Source organism: Mauremys reevesii, linkage group 1 (assembly GCF_016161935.1).
Source record: "Mauremys reevesii isolate NIE-2019 linkage group 1, ASM1616193v1, whole genome shotgun sequence".
Lineage (NCBI taxonomy): Eukaryota > Metazoa > Chordata > Testudines > Geoemydidae > Mauremys > Mauremys reevesii.
The window spans coordinates 54,521,727-54,540,817 of NC_052623.1; the positions used below are offsets into that span (position 1 = coordinate 54,521,727).

The 19,091-nt window shown below is 41.9% G+C and overlaps 1 long non-coding RNA gene across 1 annotated transcript in view; it reads left to right on the forward strand.

Moving 5' to 3' along the window:
- Positions 1 to 211: 211 nt before the first annotated feature.
- LOC120395236 overlaps positions 212 to 19,091 on the forward strand; it is a 32,927-nt gene continuing 14,047 nt past the window's right edge. The window contains exons 1-2 of the long non-coding RNA XR_005592536.1: positions 212 to 561; positions 18,559 to 18,687. This is a non-coding gene — a long non-coding RNA (uncharacterized LOC120395236). The remainder of the gene's footprint in view (positions 562 to 18,558; positions 18,688 to 19,091) is intronic.

A 19,091-nucleotide genomic window follows, 5' to 3' on the forward strand; every position in this document is an offset into this window, starting at 1 on the left:
CCACTGTTTGATAACCATGGCACCTCTAATAAGTCCAATTGGGCTTGGAGATATCTTCTCTCTATCATTGTTTTATTTCTTGTTTGCTCTTCCTAACAGTCCCTTTAGAATTATTTAAATCCATGCAGTCAGACACAATAATATCAAGCAGGTAAACTGAGGTACATATATTTATTACAAATACAGATATCCTCATTCTCCACAGCTGTATCCTGCTATAGCTCTGAATGTGATGTACTGGTACACTATATTAACCTGCACCAGTGGTTCCTAAATTCAGAGCTAAACCTGTTAGAGCCTATGAGGACTAAGATGTTTGCCATAGCTACAAACGGATCTACAGCCACCATCCCAGTATAATTATGTGTGCAAGAAGCCATGCAGTAATTGATGGACAACCATGCAGGTCATCAATGAATCTAGGAAGATGCTAGCACATAAACAAGAACTCAGGCCAGTCAGATAGTCAGTAGAAAGGAAATGCATTCTGCACGGCTTTGCTAAACACAGCGCAGAAGACTTCCAGGAGGGGTCAGCATTGTACTTGCCCTCACCTTGCAGGTAACAGAGCATAACCACTCTAATTCTATGCACTAAACTGTTTCTTGTAAATGCTGCTTGATTGGTGGTAAAAGTTTTTTTTAAATATATTATTGATGGTAAAAGTTTCACCATTTGTTTGAGTTACTTGGTATTATTTAATAGATTACTCTGTCATGCTGTTTGTAACAAGTTTGTATACTATAATGTAACATACACAGCCTACTGCATTAATTTGTGTATTTCCATTTTGCATTATTTGGTATCAGTAAATTCTACTGATGCAATGAAGAGTTAAGCCCTCTTATTGTTTTACATCCATTTCCTTATCAATGTATACTACAATCATGCACCTTTATAAAACCTGCAATAATAATTATGTTCCTTTGTGACTTTTGCAATCAACTGTTGATGAGAGGGAAAACGTTTAACCATAAAACATACTCTGGTTGCCTGCCATCAAAAGCAAGCTAATAATGAGAACAAATATGGTTACACAACACTCCTTTATACTAGATACATTGCAACATTTAAAATCACCTTTTGCCCATGAGATTGAACAAGACTGTATTTGCATGCCTCTACTTATATTGTTAGATTTTTATGTAAATTTTAATTCTGAATAAGTAGTTATCCTCAGATCAAGTAAACTGCAATGTCATGCTGCTAGGTTTGCTTCCTGGTGGGTGCTGCAGCGAGGTCAATCCTATGACATTTCAGTTTGTAGTAGAGATGACCTTATAAGTGCTAACTGCCAAATCTGGGGAGATGCTGAGCACAGTCAGTTTCCATTGACTTCATAGTTTGAGGACATTCAAATATGAAATAACTCAGTGGAGTTACTTTTAGCAAGGGGTTAGATATTCCCTAGCATATTCTATGTCACTGACACACATAGCCAATAGACAATATGCTACAGTTGTTACCACAAGGAGTCTGTGTGCTGTTGATTGCATAAATTAAATTACTGAAACCAAGCTGATTAGCATTGCTGTGAGTGATGAGGTGCAAATCCATCCAGAGAGAATATTATGTTAACACAAACCACTGTAAAAGAATAACACTTATCTAACAGAGGCAATGGGTCAGCTGTAACCAAAACAATTGTAGCAAAAGGATGCTGTCACAGTTCATGGGGAACACTAGGGAAGCAATGCATTTACAAATTAAAGGCAAATGAGGGAGCCATAACATTCTGCCTGTTCTCTGGGGGATTTCCTGAAACTGAGGGGTTAACTTCACTATGCTCCTATTCAGACAAATAAAATACAACTTTGCTGAAAGACTGGTGGTTAAGGTTTCAGGACTGTAGACTGTTAGGTAAGGGACAGAGTTACTGTAAACTCTTTACTCTAGTAAAAGGAATTTTGAGTGTCCTTTTCATTGGTTAAAGTTTCAAACATCCAATCCAGGACTAAAATCAGCTATTTGTTTGTGGCTTTAGCACTTGTGATTTTTAAAAAGTTGTACCTGTTGGTGAGTGTGCCCTAAAACTACCTCAGCAACCAATCTGTCAGCTTCAATAACCATCAACAAACCAATTAATGTATGCCTGCCTTGTTTACTACAATGCAAGTGCCATGCCTTTCAAAAGGTGTCAGATAGCATGGTAATTTTTACAAATGAGCTCCGCATTCTGAATAGTATGGGAAACTCAAAATACATCTCTAGCCTCAGTGATTCTCTGGAAACTACGGTCCAAATTTTCAAGTCTGGGTGCCTAAAGTGAACACCTCTGAAAATATGGCTATTTATATTTTAAAACCTAAATACGGATTTAGATGCCTAACATTAAGAACTGATCTTTTAACATTTCAGCCTAAAAACAGCAGTATAACTGACTTTTAAATTTATCATTGTTTATACCTCTTGCTCTGCTCAGTTGCAGTGCAAACTGAGACCACAACATTTTTACATGCAGTAGCACTGTTTCTCCATTCAATTATACTGATTTTACACTGGTGTGACTTCAATGACATTAGCCCTGATTTACATCACTGTGCATGAGAGGAGAATGAAGTCAAGGGACTAAAGAAAAAAGCACATATTACTAAATTTCTAGGCTGTAGCCATCATAATAGACATTCCCACAATTTGAAGATTCCAATCTTGTCAGTGATTGACATATTACCATAGAGCAGTGAATTTATCTAGGCTTCCACTTAAATGACCAATGTTTGCATACAGGAGCAAATCCATGCCTGCTGTAACTACACTGAAACCAGCGGAGTTACACCAGACCTGGATTTGGTTCACTACATGCAGCTCTGTCTTCAGCTCTTATATAATATCACTGTATTCAAAGGTCACTGATCATAACTTCTTCAGCAACACTGCTTCTAACAGTAATTTGGGGGGAATTGGATAGTGTTTGATATAGTTTTTCTCTTATACCAAAAAAAATCAGTCGTTTAAGTTATCCCATTCCTTTCAGTGACAGTAATAGATTTAGTAAGCACTGTGCAGTCAGTTTGATTGGAGAGAAGGAACAGCATTTTTATTAACTTAACAAGCACTCTGAATCTCCTAAGGTTTCTGGAAATGTCTACTTCACATTGTGCATATTCCGCTTACCACAGGTATTAACGTAGCACTCCCTTACTAGTAATGTGATAGCTATGATTACATAGAAGCATTTAAGTTCCCTTAAGCTCCATTGAAAGTCCTAACCTTAATTGATGTCATTGTTGAGCTTATTAACAATGCCAAACTCTGTAATCATTTTCTGTTATGAAACATACACCTAATGAAATGATATGTGTGATATATGCAACTATCACAGCATAACATACCTGCCACATCAACCAAAACAGTCAACAGTCTTCTGAGCTGCATTGGCCTTTGCAAACAATACGCTTACTGTGAAACATGCCTTAGATAGTTAGGGTACTCAAAGCACCTCATAAAGGAGGATACTGGGGCTGTAGTCATATTGTAATGAACCTGCTGGCACTCTTATTCCACATCCAGGCAGCAAAGGGCTCCATAGGCCTTCCAGCACAGGAAAGGGAAGTACAACCTGAGGTCTGAGGAGACTGGGCTCAGGCAGGCCTCACAGTGAGCTACAGTAGCAGGCAGCAGTCTTGGGAGCAGGGGTTGGGGCTTGAGAAGGAGGGCCTGAAAGCTGGATAGAGGCACGCATTGTTGCTGGCAGGTAGCCAGTAGTAGCTGCTGGAACAAGAGCACATAGATGTGGCCTGCAGGTGGGAGGACAGCATGGGGTAGTTACACTGGGACGTAGTTACTTTCATCCACCTGGATGGGACTGCTCCTAGGCGCTGGGTTGGGAACTGTTGTGATTATCTTTTTTTTTCTTCTTTCTTTTTGTGTGTGTGTGGAAGCCAATAAAACAAATTTATCTAGGATATTTGCACCATTTACTTCTGGCAGCCCCCGTAAAGGAATCCTCGTATTTATTTGAACTTTGTGACTCTTTTCACTGGGAGCACCTACTGTGCTTGCCTCTGAGTTCAGCCAGACATCTAGGAAACTGGTTTACCACAGCATGGCAGAAATGCCCTGCAGTTGGGTACATTTGTAGAACGGCTTATATTGCATTGCTTTTCTGCCCCCTGAGGTTAGGTATCTAACTCCAGTCAGCACTTTTCACACTTTGAGGCTATAGAAAGTTCCTTGAAGATAGCTAGACAACAATACAGTATCCCTTGCAGATGCCAGAGAATGATGCATGAGCCATTTAGACAGAGAAGGTGACCCCATGTGACTCGTGTAATGAGGATGGTGATACTAGCACTAAACAGCTGGTATCAGGGTCCCTGCTGTGATTATGGAAGGAAGCAGTTTTTTAATGTAATTGATTATTTTGAAACGTGACAGTGATATTGATACCTGGAGAGCCTAAGGCCTCTAAGGGTGTTCTTATTTTGCCTAATAATATCCTGAGTTGTCAGGACAGATGTAGATGCTGACAAACACAAGGACAGAAAATGGAGCCAATGATGAACATGGTAACACTCCTATATTTGAGCAAGGCATCTGCTATGAAATGCAAGTGTGCATATTTTTTCATCAGTAGAACTGATATACTATGTAATGCTTATATGGTACAAGGATTGTCTGTGTGGTCTTCTGTTACATCATTTAAAATAGGGAAGGACAGGGCTTTATCTTATATTTTAAGAAAATTTTGTGGGATATTTCCATCATCAGAACCTGTTTAAATGAAATAGACGCTCTTACACTCTGAACTTTGGCCTCAGTCTGTCAGCTTTTCCCCATGCAACACCCAGTCTGGACGATTGATCGTATCAGTGTGAATGTGAAGTCTGTGTAAAATAGATAATGTCTATGTCTCCTTATCTAATGTATACCAATGAATGGTGGCTTGGTGTCTCCTGTTACATTTGTTCCCACATAATGCTGTCTAAATGTTTGATCTTGTATTGCGATTAGGGTAATTAATAATGAGCGAATTCAGTATTTAGTGAGCGTTGCTTTAGCTTCATTAATATGCTCCCTTTCCGTTCATTTGATTCAATATTTGCTTGCAATGTTTGCAGTGTTCTCTCTCTCTTGGAGGCAGTGATTTGGCTTTTAAGCCCTGTCCTTTTTTTCTTTCTATTATGTTACCCGTACTAGAACTTGCTAGACTTGTTTTGCAACAACATAGTTTTGGTTTTTTAGTAAAGACTTTTAATATAAATGTGTTAGATCCTTAATGTTTTAATTACAAATGTTTTATCCTACCTCCAATTCAACCAGTTTTCATCCCTTACCTGAGAAAGTACCCTGGATCCGCAGAGTGATCTCTGCAGGACCCAGAAGAAGTGGGGATGGATGATGCTGCAGTAGTATCTGGCAATACAGGAATGAGGAGATTAGCGTTGGGACCTGGTGACAATGATTCTGTCCACCATAATTTTAAATAAAAGCATATATACTTGAGACCTAGGGATAATTTCAATTTAATGTAAATGTCTTAGATGGTAGTAAAGTCTTTATTATAGCAGGGATTTCAATCTCTGGCCGCAATGACTATAAAAGCCATTTCACTGTATTTATTACTGGTTCCAGATGCATTAACTGAAGCCTAATCTCTGAAACTGAATTGATGGTCTCAGTTGTCTAGAGTCAACAAATTACCAAGGCTCATTGTTTAGTGTACCTAAATAGTCACATGCTATCTAATGCCAATAGCACATGGCTTTTTGCTCCAGTTTAGTGAACTATAACTGCATCAGCATTTCACAGTGATGAGGTCACAGTTAACAGTACATTGGTGGTAAAAAGAGTTAACTTTGTTTAAAAGGTTTGAAAGGATGAAGAACATTTTATCAGTTTTAGATAATGGTAGACAGAAATGTGTTTCATAATGGAAAACTGCACCGGTTTTGTTCAAAACATTGGCAGAGTGCATAAGATGTGAAGTATTTCTTTCTGGCTATTTGGAACTCAGATTTCAATAGACTGAATCTTTCTGAGGGTCCCAATATTTGGATATTGGAATTTATAAAATTATGCATTGGTATTCCTCCTGTGATCCAAGGGTGAAATCCTGGCCCCATTAAATTCAATGGCCATTCAATCTGAATTGAAGTGAATTGGCAACTGTTTTATAGTATCTTATAAATGCCCGACAGCATAAGAGGCTGGAATAAAAAAAAATCACGTTCCTCATTGGAGATGATCTGGTCTGGCTCCTATTGAAGTTAATAGCTTCCAGCTCCATGATGCCCCAATGTCATTGAAGGACTCTTATTCTTAACCTTATAATGATTTTAAAAATATTTATAGCTATGTACCTAGCAGACCATACATATCAATTATACATTCAGATGATAATATGGAGTTGTTAGAAGAAAAAACAATATTGTATTCTTGAAAATAATCTGAAAATCATGAGATGCAAATTAGTCACTAAAATGCGTTTTTGGTTTTCTTTTGTTTTTTCCCCACCTAATTGCAATGGGTGAATCACCATATAGCACAATTTCAAGACTTAGCAAGAAGGGACTCTGTCTGTTGTACTTGAGAATTGCAGAAGAGTCTGAAAGTAATGTGAGGTGATAGAGTACTAGGCACAAGCTGAGATAAAGACAGAGGGTAATATCTTGGCTCCACTGACCTCAATGGCAAAACTCCTATTGACTTCACTGGGGCCAGGATTTCAGCCAGAAAGGGCCATATGTCTTGTAGTAAGTTAGTACAGAAATAGACTTGGGTGGATGAAAAATGAGTAAGCGGTAAACAAATTAAGGGCAAAAGCAGCTGCTTGAGCACACCCACTATATGAATGAAAACACCTAAATGGTGTGCTCCTATCACTCAACCTATGGCAGTAAGCCTGCATAGAAAACAATCACGGGAGGCTTAGAAGATGCTGAAGGCAGAATGTGGGAGAAGTCGAGGCCAAATGCAGTTAATTTTCTTGCTACCCACACATCAGATGTCTCTACTATATTGAAAAACATATTGCAAATTACTGCTATGCTTGGCAGCACTAACTTGCAAAAGCAGGCTATACACCTCATTGTGGGTCCAGTTCTGGTGCCACATAAATCAATGGGAGTTTTGCTATTGACTTCATCTGGAGCGTGACTGAGGCTATCTTATCAAGATTTCACCATCTCTTGTAGTATACAGACCTTTAAACAATTGTTATATATTCTGTTAATTATTTATTCAATCATTTATTTTCTCTACTGCCTCTCTAAAGTTATCTCTTCTCCAAAAATATAAAACACACTATTGAAATAATGTATTTTTTCAGTACAGTATTTCATACAATAGGAGAGCTAGAATTACTACTTAGCAGTTACAGTGGTTTTCTTCAGTCAATCTCAAAGCACTTTGTAAAGGAGAGTAAGTACAATTACTCTATTTTAAAGATGAGGAATCTGAGGCACAGGGAACTGAAATTAATTGACCATGATTACACCATAGATCAGTAATGGGGCTGGGAATAGACTGTGTTTTGTTTCTTAGTCCAATACCCTCTCCATGGGACTTGCTGCTTCCCATGTGTAGAGGTGAATGTATATCCAAGATTTAGGGATATTTCTCTTCTAAATCACCTGTTTCTGGCTCCCTGGTCCCAGAGAGGTACGGTGTGCTAGAGCTCTAGGCTATGTTGCTTTTCCGAAGGCATCACCGCAGGCACTGGCCTGACACAGTATGCTTTTTAGCCCGCTTGTTGTACATTCATAGATTCTAAGGTCAGAAGGGACCATTGTGATCCTGTAGTCTGGCCTCCTGTATAATACAGCCCATAGACCTTCCCCAAAATGATTCCCAGAGCATATCTTTTAGAAAAACATCCAAGCTTGATTTAAAAAATTGTCAGTGATGGAGAATGCACCACGATCCTTGGTAGATGGTTCCAGTGGTTAATTATTCTCACCAGTAAAATTGTATGCCTTATTGCCAATCTGAATTTGTCCAGCTTCAGCTTCCAGCCATTGGATCAAGTTACACCTTTCTTTGCTAGATTGAAGATCTAATGATTAAATATTTGTTTCCCATGTAGGTAATCAACTCACCCCTTAACCTTCTCTTTGTTAAGCTAAGTAGATTGAGCTCTTTGAGTCCATCACCATACGGAAAGTTTTCTAATCTTTTAATGATTCATGTGGCTCTTCTCTGAATCCTCTACAATTTATCAACATTCTTCTTGAATTATGGACACCAGAACTGGACACAGAATCCCTGCAGTGGTTGCACCAGATATATTCAAGTTGATAGGGTGTGTAGAAATTCATCCTGGGGTACTTAGGGAACTTGCTGAAACAATCTTGAAATTGCAACAAAGAGTCCTGTGGCACCTTATAGACTAACAGGTGTATTGGAGCATAAGCTTTCATGGGTGAATACCCACTTGCGTCTGACGAAGTGGGTATTCACCCATGAAAGCTTATGCTCCAATACATTTGTTAGTCTATAACAGGGGTCGGCAACCTTTCAGAAGTGGTGTGCAGAATCTTCATTTATTCACTCTGATTTAAGGTTTTGCGTACCAGTAATACATTTTAACATTTTTAGAAGGTCTCTTTCTATAAGTCTATAATATATAACTAAACTATTGTTGTATGTAAAGTAAATAAGGGTTTTAAAATGTTTAAGAAGCTTCATTTAAAATTAAATTAAAATGCAGAGCCCCCCAGACCGGTGGCCAGGACCCGGGCAGTATGAGTGCCACTGAAAATCAGCTCGCGTGCCGCCTTCAGCACAAGTGCCATAGGTTTCCTACCCCTGGTCTATAAGGTGCCACAGAACTCTTTGTTGCTTTTTACAGATCCAGACTAACACGGCTACCCCTCTGAATCTTGAAATTGATAGTAATTGTCTTTGAGCACTCATGAAGGAGAAGTGAGGCCCCTGAGGACTGGAGAAAGGCAAACATAATACCCATCTATAGTAAGTCAAAGTGGCCTCCCTCTGAATTGGAGAGCGAGGCACCTCTACATGCCCTCTGGTGGGTGGAGCCGAATATGTCCCACCCTCAGCACAAGAAGTCCTGGGACAGGGCAGGGAGTATAAAAGGCGAGCCCTGAAGCTCAGTTGGGGCTGGGCCACCGGAGGGAGCAGACGTCTCTTCCAGGGAGCAGAGATCTTTGCAGGATCCCAGACTAACACCCAAGTGGAGCCATGCGCTGCAGTTAGAGGAGAAGGACAAGTATCCTGAGGAGCTGCCAGGACCATCATCAGACGAATGTCCTGAAGAGTTATGGGGACTGCTGGCAGCCGAGTATCCTGAGGGGACAGAAGATCTTTGGACTATGGAGCCCTATACCCAGACTGTGGTAGGAAGTAGCCAAGGGGAACCAGACTTTAGTCCAGTTCTGCTGCTGTAGAGTGAGTCAGCGTGTTTTGGGAGGATCCCCACTGACCCAAGGGCAGACCCATCTGCCACTGTTAAGGCCCTGGGCTGGAACTCGGTGGAGTATGGTAAGCCAGGTCCCCCTGCCTGCTCTGCCACTGACCCCTCCTCCGGGGTGGCAGCCAAACCCCCTCTTTTTGGCCAGAAGGCCTGGGATGTGTTCTGGGCTCACTCCCAAACAGAAGGCTGTGGAGTCATAGACTGTGATCTGCCCCACCCAGAGGGACAGAGTTCCCTTACAGACTGTTAATTACTGTTTGCCCCAGACAGGTGGCTGCAAGCTAAAGACTTTTTGTGGCTCTGCGCCGCCCAGAGGGCAAGAGATTCCCCTATAGACTGTTACTAGCTGTCTGCCTGTAGTGAGGCGGAGTGGCCTCCCTCCCCAGTTGAGAGCGAGGAACCATGACACCATCTTTAATAAGGGAAACAAATTGGTCCTGAGGAATTAGAGACCAATCAGCCTAATTTGGTACCTGGGAAAAAAATGGAACAAATTATTAAACAATCAGTTTGGAAGCACCTATAAGATAATAGGGTTATAAGAAATAGCCAGAATGGATTTGTCAAGAACAAATCATGCCAAACCAGCCTAATTTACTTCTTTGACAGGCTTACTGATCTAGTGGATGGAGGGAAGCAGCAGACAAGATTTATCTTTATTGTAGTAAGGCTTTCAACACAGTTACACATGATATTCTGATAAGCAAACTAGGGAAATGTGGTCTAGATGAAATTACTATAAGGTGGGTGCACAACTGATTGAAAGACCACACTCAAAGAGTAGTTATCAATGGTTCACTGTCAAGATGAGAGGGCATATCTAGTGGCATCCCACAAGGGTCAGTCATCAGTCCGGTACTATTCAATATTTTCATTATTGATTTGAATAATGGAGTGAAGAGTGTGCTTAGAAAATTTGCAGATGACAGGATTAGAAGTCAAAACAACCTTGACCAATAGGAGAATTTGGTCTGAATTCAACAAGATAAAATTCAATAAAGATTAGTGCAAATTACTACACTTAGAAAGGAAAAATCAAATGCACAGCTACAAAATGAGAACTAACTGGTAATACTGCTGAAAAGGATCTGGGGGTCATAGCAGATCATAAAATCAATATGAGTCAACAATGTGATGCATTTGCAAAAAAGACTAATATCATTCTGGGGTGTATTAACAGGAGTGTCATATGTAAGACAAGGGAGGTAATTGTCTCTCTCTACTCAGCATTGGTGAGGCCTCCGCTGGAGTACTGTGACCAACTTTGGGATCCTCACTTTAGGAAAGATGTAGACAAATTGGAGAGAGTCTCAAGGACATCAACAAAAATTATATAAAGTTTAAAAAACCTGACCTATGGGGAACAGTTAAAAACACTGAGCATGTTTAGTCTTGAGAAAAGAAGATTGAGAGGGGACCTGATAATAGTCTTCAGACATGTTAAGGGCTGTTATGAAGAGGATAGGGACCATTTGTGCTCCATGTCCACTGAAGGTAGGACAAGAAGTAATAGACTTAATCTGCAGCAAGAGAGATGTAGGTTTGATATTAGGAAAAACTTTCTAACTATAAGGGTAATTAAGCTCTGGAACAGGCTTCCAAGGGAGGTTGTAGAATCCCCATCTCTTGAGATTTTAAGAATAGGTTAGACAAACACCTGTCAGGGATGGCCTAGATTTACTTGGTCCTGCCTCAGCATTGAGGTGGAGGAATGGGGGGGATGGACTTGATGACCTCTCAAGGTCCCTTTCAGCCCTATATTTCTATGATTCTATGTTGTATCAGTTGCTTCCACACTAATGAGTAAAAAGTACAAATTATTTCTGAAAGTATAGGATTAAGTTCATCTCACATATAATCAGGTGCAACTGTTTTAAAGTTGATGGAGTTGCAGACATTTATACCCAGGGATTTTCCCCATCATCCAAAATAAATGCTACTTCATTTAAAAAACTAAACTGTCTGATATTTAGGAAAAATTCTTTTTCTCAAATTACAGCTAAAGTGCATGATTTTTCTATTTCACTTCATCCTGTTTATCCAGCTACATCGAAGGAAAATGAGTGGAAAACAGTACCATTCTGATTTGGCATTATGCACAGGTATAAATGACTACTTCAGATTTTTGGAAAATAGAAAAAAAGTTCACAAAACTGTCCACAAATGGTGAAATCCAACTCTATGTCACAGGCCAGCACAAGCTGTGGAAATTGTTGCGAGGGGATATTGTGAAGGCCAAAACTATAACAGGGTTCAAAAAAGAACTAGATAAGTTCATGGAGAATAGGTCCATCAATTACTATTAGCTAGGATGGTCTGGGATGCAACATCATGCTCTGAGTGCCCCTAGCCTCTGTTTGCCATAAGCTGGGAGTGGACGACAGGGGATGGATCACTCAATGATTGCCTGTTCTATTCATTCTCTCTTATGCATCTGGCATTGGCCACCATCAGAAGACAGGATACTCGGCTAGATTGACCATTGGTATGACCGCTCTTATGTTCTTACAGAGTCTGGGTTTCATTTAGCCCAACTTTGAAAATTTATGTGGACTGAAATGTGGCATAGACCTCATGCTGGCCCTGTGCACAATTTTTTCACACACATTTTGTTCCTCCTTTGCATCAAAATTTAGTTTTTGTTTAAATTTTCCAATCAGCTCTACTGACTGCACAAAGTAAAAGGCAATGGAGAATCAGGCCACTCGGATGTAACATACCTAGCACTTCTATTATCCCTTGTATCACATATCCTCTCTCTCTTAACCTGATGAGTCAAGAAGACTCACCTCATTCTTTAGATTTGATTTTCTACGAAGGAAGCCTCATTCATGTTCTGATACCTTTATTGGATTCTCTTAATTTTATATCCCAGAGAAAGCACTCCATCTGCATTGTAATATATGGAAACTCTCTGCTTACGCTTCAATTACAAATGTCAATTTAATTTGCAGGGTCTGTTTTTGCAGCTCCCATGAACAATCATGCTGAGTCAGAGCATTACAAAGGCTTTAAGTTATTGGGATGTCTCTAATACTTCTTCTTAAAAAGGAAAATGACTATGCTTGAATTGATATCCAGTTGTGTGTTACAACTACTCCTGAGTTGACCGAAAAGTAAAAAATGGGTTAATTTAGAGATACCTAATTGCTAAGATTTTCCCCTGACTTTTTCACTTTACACTCACATTTGCATGAGGGGACTATGATTGAAGATTTAAATGAAGCTATTTTCTTAATAAAATTTCACATAAACAGATGTTTGCCCCTAGGAACTGTTCAAACAACAGAATTTATATAAGAAGTACACTTAACATCATGAGCACCCAAAATAGAGTACTGCATTAATTATCAAGTTTTTTGTCTCATTTCTCAAGACAGATTATTGCATTCTGGTTTCTTTTCTGTTTCATATTCTGTTTTCCAATGTATAATTTCTGAAATAGAGGAATTAACCTTTGATAATAAATGTTTCACTGAAAGGACCTGGAAAACTGTAAATGTTTACCCAGAAAATCACCTGAGACTATCCAAGGCTTTAAAAAATGTTAATTTATACAGATCTGAAAAACTCAATTAGGCTCATGCTCGGAACTGTTTCCTCTGTTTCCTCTGCCTAACATCTGTTAAGTCAACTATTTCTATTGCCAGGGATCCTGAGTTCGTCGTTTATGCTTCTGTGATTGAAATTCTTAGTCACTCATAAATATAATCTGTTCTTCTCACTCCCTATCCTTTTCCTTTGGGTCATGACTTTTACTGGACAGGGGCTTTTACGAATCAGCAGTTTCTCAGTAAGACAGGAAGTAAAACAGTTTATTTTTTGTTGCCTACTGGTTTTCAATGGTGTCTAGATGTCCAAGGGTCTGTTAATCAATTTGCATGTTCCCTCCACTTGATCTGCTGCCATTAGCAGTAAGGAGAGTAACTAAAATTTCCATTAATCTGCTCATTCCTTTTCTGTGTGACAGCATTTGTAGGTCAGGCTAGGAACTTTTAATTTTCATTAGGGGAAACATTTCCCGGAAGAAGCATTAGAGACATGTGTAAGAGGACAGTTGGCCTCCTACTAAAATTTCTGGGATAGTTCATTGGTCCCCTCGCCATACCAGGAGAAAGGGGAAGGGGCAAAGAGGAGTCAGTAGCTGGACTGACAGGACCTCTGGCCAATCAGAGAGCTCTAGAACAGTGCCTTTGGGAAGTAGCCAGTACCCTAAGTCAAACTAATTGACCAGTCAGCCAGGTCAAATCAGGGAGCCCCAGCTCAGGTGCTGGCCTCGGTATCTGCTGGGGAAAGCGGGACAGGGAGAGCAGCACCAAGTGGGGTGTGGGAACAGTGGCTGGAAGCCAGGAGTAGAAAAACAGCGTGAGAGGCCAGAGAAGAGCTGTATACAGACACAGTGACAAGTATAAATGAGAGCCCAAGAGTGGAACAAAGGGGAAGGTCAGTGAGGACAGTGGAAAACCCACTGTGAACAAGGAGACAGACCCAGCAGGGAAGAACCCTGAAGAAGGGAGTGAACAACTGCACTAGAGAAAGAAGGGGCCTATAGAGAGTGGTTACAGAGACCCCAGTTAAGGAGCGTAAGAGGAGCAGCAGGGAAGGAGATGAACTACGAGAGCTTAGTAACACCCACCATCACCACCATACTGCCCTGAGACCAGCCATGCAGGGAGCCGTGACTAGCAGTGACCTGGAGGCGTTCATAGCAAGCCCTGAGTCCATAGAGAAGGCGGTGAGTCCTGTGTGGTAACTTCAGCTGGTTCTAGAGAGGCTTGTCCAGTCCAGTCCTGAGGCAAAGACTTGCATGGGCTGTCCATAGCCTTAGACAAAGGCAGCCCTATCCTTGCTGTAGGCCGGTGAGGCCAGTGCTCAGAGGAGATCTTTTTTTCTTTCTCTCCTTTTCAATTGACCCTTCAGTACGGGGTGGAGGGGGAGGCGTGAGTGGGCCACTTCCCTGGTGAGTACTCAACCAGCGCATTCACCCGCTTGGGAGGCGGGTCTTCTTTGTTCACTAAAGTCCACTGTGGAACAACATCTAGTGACCTTTAGAACAAAGGTCTTTGTTGTAGGGGAAGATTTGGGACTTACACAATAAAGAAGAAAAGGGGTGGTCTGGACACTCCTGTGATAATTTATGTGGAATTCTGAGTGAAGCCATAACCCAGGGAATGGGGCATTATCCTCATCACACACCCCTGCTGACACTACCAAACTGAAGAGCCAAGTTTCACCACCCCACGGAAGAGAGAGTTACTGTTTAAAGTATGTGTGGGGGAAGAAGCGGGGCAGGGGTTATATAGACAGATAGAGTAAATAGTTTAGTATGTCTTTTCATCCGGGAACTAGTGTCAGGATTGCTTTAGTATATTTTAAAACCTTTCAACTGCTTAGTATATTTTGAAATCTGCTAACAAGTTTTCTTCCATTTTTAAGCTGTTCCTGAAAAAGATAAATTGTTTTTTTTTAATTTGGTGTTTTCACAGGCGCTGACTTTTCAAAGTGCTGGGGGGTGCTTCACCCCAGGCTCTGCCCTAGACTCCACCCTTCCCCAATGCCCCACCCACGCCCTATCCCTACCCTCCAGTGTATCTATCACTCCTCCCAGTTTAGTGTCATCTGCAAACTTGCTGAGAGTGCAGTCCACACCATCTTCTAGATCATTAATGAAGATATTGAACAAAACTGGTCCCAGGACTGACCCTTGGGACACTCCGCTTGATACCAGCTGCCAACTAGACATGGAGCCATTGATCACTACCCGTTGAGCCCGATGATCTAGCCAGCTTTCTATCCACCTTATAGTCTGTTCATCGAGCCCAAACTTCTTTAACTTGCTGGCAAGAATACTGTGGGAGATCATATCAAAAGCTTTGCTAAAGTCAAGGAATAACATGTCCACTACTTTCCCCTCATCCACAGAGCCAGTTATCTCCTCATAGAAGGCAATTAGGTTAGTCAGGCATGATTTGCCCTTGCTGACTATTCCTAATCACTCTCCTTTCCTCTAAGTGCTTCAGAATTGATTCCTTGAGGACCTGCTCCATGATTTTTCCAGAGACTGAAGTGAGACTGACTGGCCTGTAGTTCCCCAGATCTTTCTTCTTCCCTTTTTTAAAGATGGGCACTACATTAGCCTTTTTCCAGTCATCCAGGACCTCCCCCAATTACCATGAGTTCAAAGGTAATGGCCAATGGCTCTGCAATCACATCTGCCAACTCCTTTAGCACCTTCAGATGCAGTGCATCCGGCCCCAGGGACTTGTGCTCGTCCAGCTTTTCTAAATAGTCCTGAACCACTTCTTTCTCCACAGAGATCTGGTCACCTCCTCCCCATGCTGTGCTGTCCAGTGCAGCAGTCTGAGAACTGACCTTGTTTGTGAAGACAGAGGCAAAAAAAGCATTGAGTACATTAGCTTTTTCCACATCCTCTGTCACTAGGTTGCCTCCCTCATTCAGTAAGGGGCCCACACTTTCCTTGACTTTCTTCTTGTAGCTAACATACCTGAAGAAACCCTTCTTGTTACTCTTAACATCTCTTGCTAGCTGCAACTCCAAGTGTGATTTGGCCTTCCTGATTTCACTCCTGCATGCCTGAGCAATATTTTTATACTCCTCCCTGGTCATTTGTCCAATCTTCCACTTCTTGTAAGCTTCTTTTTTGCATTTAAGATCAGCAAGGATTTCACTGTTAAGCCAAGTTGGTTGTCTGCCATATTTACTATTCTGTCAGCACATTGGGATGGTTTGTTCCCGCAATCTCAGTAAGGATTCTTTAAAATACAGCCAGCTCTCCTGGACTCCTTTCCCCCTCATGTTATTCTCCCAGGGGATCTTGCCCATCAGTTCCCTGAGGGAGTCAAAGTCTGCTTTTCTGAAGTCCAGGGTCCATATTCTGCTGCTCGCCTTTCTTCCTTGTGTCAGGATACTGAACTCGACCATCTCATGGTCACTGCCTCCCAAGTTCCCTTCCACTTTTGCTTCCCCTACTAATTCTTCCCGGTTTGTGAGCAGCAGGTCAAGAAGAGCTCTGCCCCTATTTGGTTCCTCCAGCACTTGTACCAGGAAATTGTCCCCTACACTTTCCAAAAACTTCCTTTTATGTGTGTGTCCTTTTAAACAGTTTAGTTCAAGATAAAACTACTGCCCCAGTTAGGGATATGTTACTTAGTGGGAATCTATCTACTAAGTGGGTGGGAGCACTTCACCTCACAGATGGATCTGACGTGGGTAAAAGGAGCAACTGGGGAGGAGGTACCATGATGAGAGGGCAAGGTGATTGGGAAGCTCCCTTGCCATAGTCTCCAGTGTTCAAGCCGAATCCTGGTGTCTCAAGAGCAGCTGTGACATCCCTTAAGAAGCAAGAGTAATTGGGTTGCGACTTTAAAACCAATCCCCAAGTGTTCTGGGGACCTAGCAGATGATGCCTTGCTAATGTAGCCTCACTAGGTAGATGAGGGGAAGGGAAGTTCCTTGGAATTACTAGTGTGGCACCCCTTCCCCACAGGTGGGAAATCATGCCCAGTCTGTTCCTCTGGGTCATGCCAGGGATGGTGAGAAATGGTTTGCTTCTTGTCCCACTGAGATAATTTAGAGTGAGGTAGGGTCCCATTTTACAATCATTCTGCTAAACATCAAAAGCCAATGACTTTACAAGGACATTGGCTCTATATCTCATTAAAACAATTTATAACAACACATCAGGCTGCCTGCCTCGCTTAATTGCCCACTTCAAACCTTTTATGCATAGCAATCTACCCCCCAATTGCCCACTTCATTTCAAGTGACCTCTTCAGCTTAACAATCTGTCCCACCTTGCATTTAGCTCAGACACTCTGCTTCCTTCCCCAGACCTGAAGAAGAGCTCTGTGTACCTCAAAAGTTGGTACCTTCCACCAACAGAAGGTGGTCCAACAAAAGATATTATACTTTGTCTGTCCCAAAGGATTGATGTCATTTTCTTCTGTATAACAATAACTTGCTGTTTCTGTTTTTCTGGTATATATGTACTTATATAATCAATTATTTTTTCAGCTGTTTCCACAACTCCACTCCCTCTTAATTACCTGTGCAAACATAGAGTTCATCTGTGCCCAGCCACTGCATGAATGCACAAGGCAGGGAAAGAGTATGCAAGGAGCTTTCTCTTTCTGCGCTGCCTCACTGAACAGCTGCACACCTGGTGCTGGACACATTCTTCTTGTTCCCCTCAGGCTATGTCACCCTTAAAATGCTACAGTGGCACAGTTGCAGTGGCGCCACCATGGCACTTCAGTGTAGACAGTACAGTGACAGGAGGGTTTTCCCCATCACTGTAGTTAATCCATCTCCTGTGAGGCAATTGGTAGGTCGACGGAAGAATTCTTCCATAGACCTAGCACTGTCTATACCGGGAATTATGTTGGCATAGCAACACCTCTCAGGGGTGTGGATTTTTCACACCCCTGAAAGACATAGCTATGCCAATATCAATGCAGGGCCTGGACAGCTCAGTTGCTGGCTGGAGCCAGAGGAGGAAGGATGCTGTTCCTGGCTGGCTGAGGAAGCTGCGGCAGCTGGACAGAGCAGTCGCTGGTTGAGACCAAAAGGAGTAGAAAGCTGGGAGACTCCACAGGTACAGAGACTGAGGCAAAACCCTGCTTCAGTAAGGATAGGACTGTGAAGTACTCCAGGCACAGAGGCCTGGGAGAGAGAGCCTTGACAAGAAGGGCCAGAGACTGTTATAAGCTCTGTAGGTGAAGGGGCCTGTGAGAAAGAACCCTGAGAGAACAAGACTGAGAGACTGTTACAGACTCTTTAGGCACGGAGGTCTGGTAGGGACCCTGCATAAACAGAGAACAGGCCAGATGGGACAGAGTGGGAAAAGCTGATGGGACAAAGTGGGAAGAAGCCTAGGGAATGCAGTCATAGACAATAGTAAAGGAAACAGCAGGTGGCTGCTAGTTGTAAACTCCCTGTGTTGGTACTCAGAATAGTGGACGGGCCTGGGTTCCCCACCACTAGCCACAGGCAGAGTGGCCAAAGGCCAAGGAGGCAACAAGTTTCTTTTTGAGCCCTAGAAAGGGGCAAGTGCTTAACTAAGCCCAGAGATGGGACTGAGGAACTCGGGGGGGGGGGGGGGGATCATTTTTTGGACTGTGTTACCCCGGAAGGGATTTGTTTTCTGTTTGTTTTACATTCAGACTGTGAGTGTCTCAGCTGGAGGGCTGAGTCACTGAAAACCCATCTGAAAAGAGAAACTGCCAGCAGAGAGCACCACAAAAGCAGAGAGTGCAGGAACATACCTGGCCAGTAGGAGGCACTTACAAGAGGTAAGTGGCCACAACTTTACAGTGTTCCTATATGTCTGACTGCCAGAAGCTCAGAGTGGATGATAGAGGATGGGTCCCTCAATAAATTGTCCTGTTCTGTTCATTCCCTCTGAAACATCTGACACCAGATACTGTCAGAAGACAGGATACTGGGTTAGAGGGACACAGTATTTGGATTCTGCTGTTTTGGAGTGTATTCGTACTTGCATGTTATGTTACATTTCCAGGAAGGAATTCATCCTTCTGACTGCACTGTACAATATTCTAAAGCCATTTTTACACCTGTTGATAATTTATGTTTACTTAGAATATGTGTTAAAACATCAAAACTACATCTGAGTAGTACTGATGTTCTGACCTCAACCCCAAAGGAACAACAGAGAAAGAACTGTTTGACAGATCTT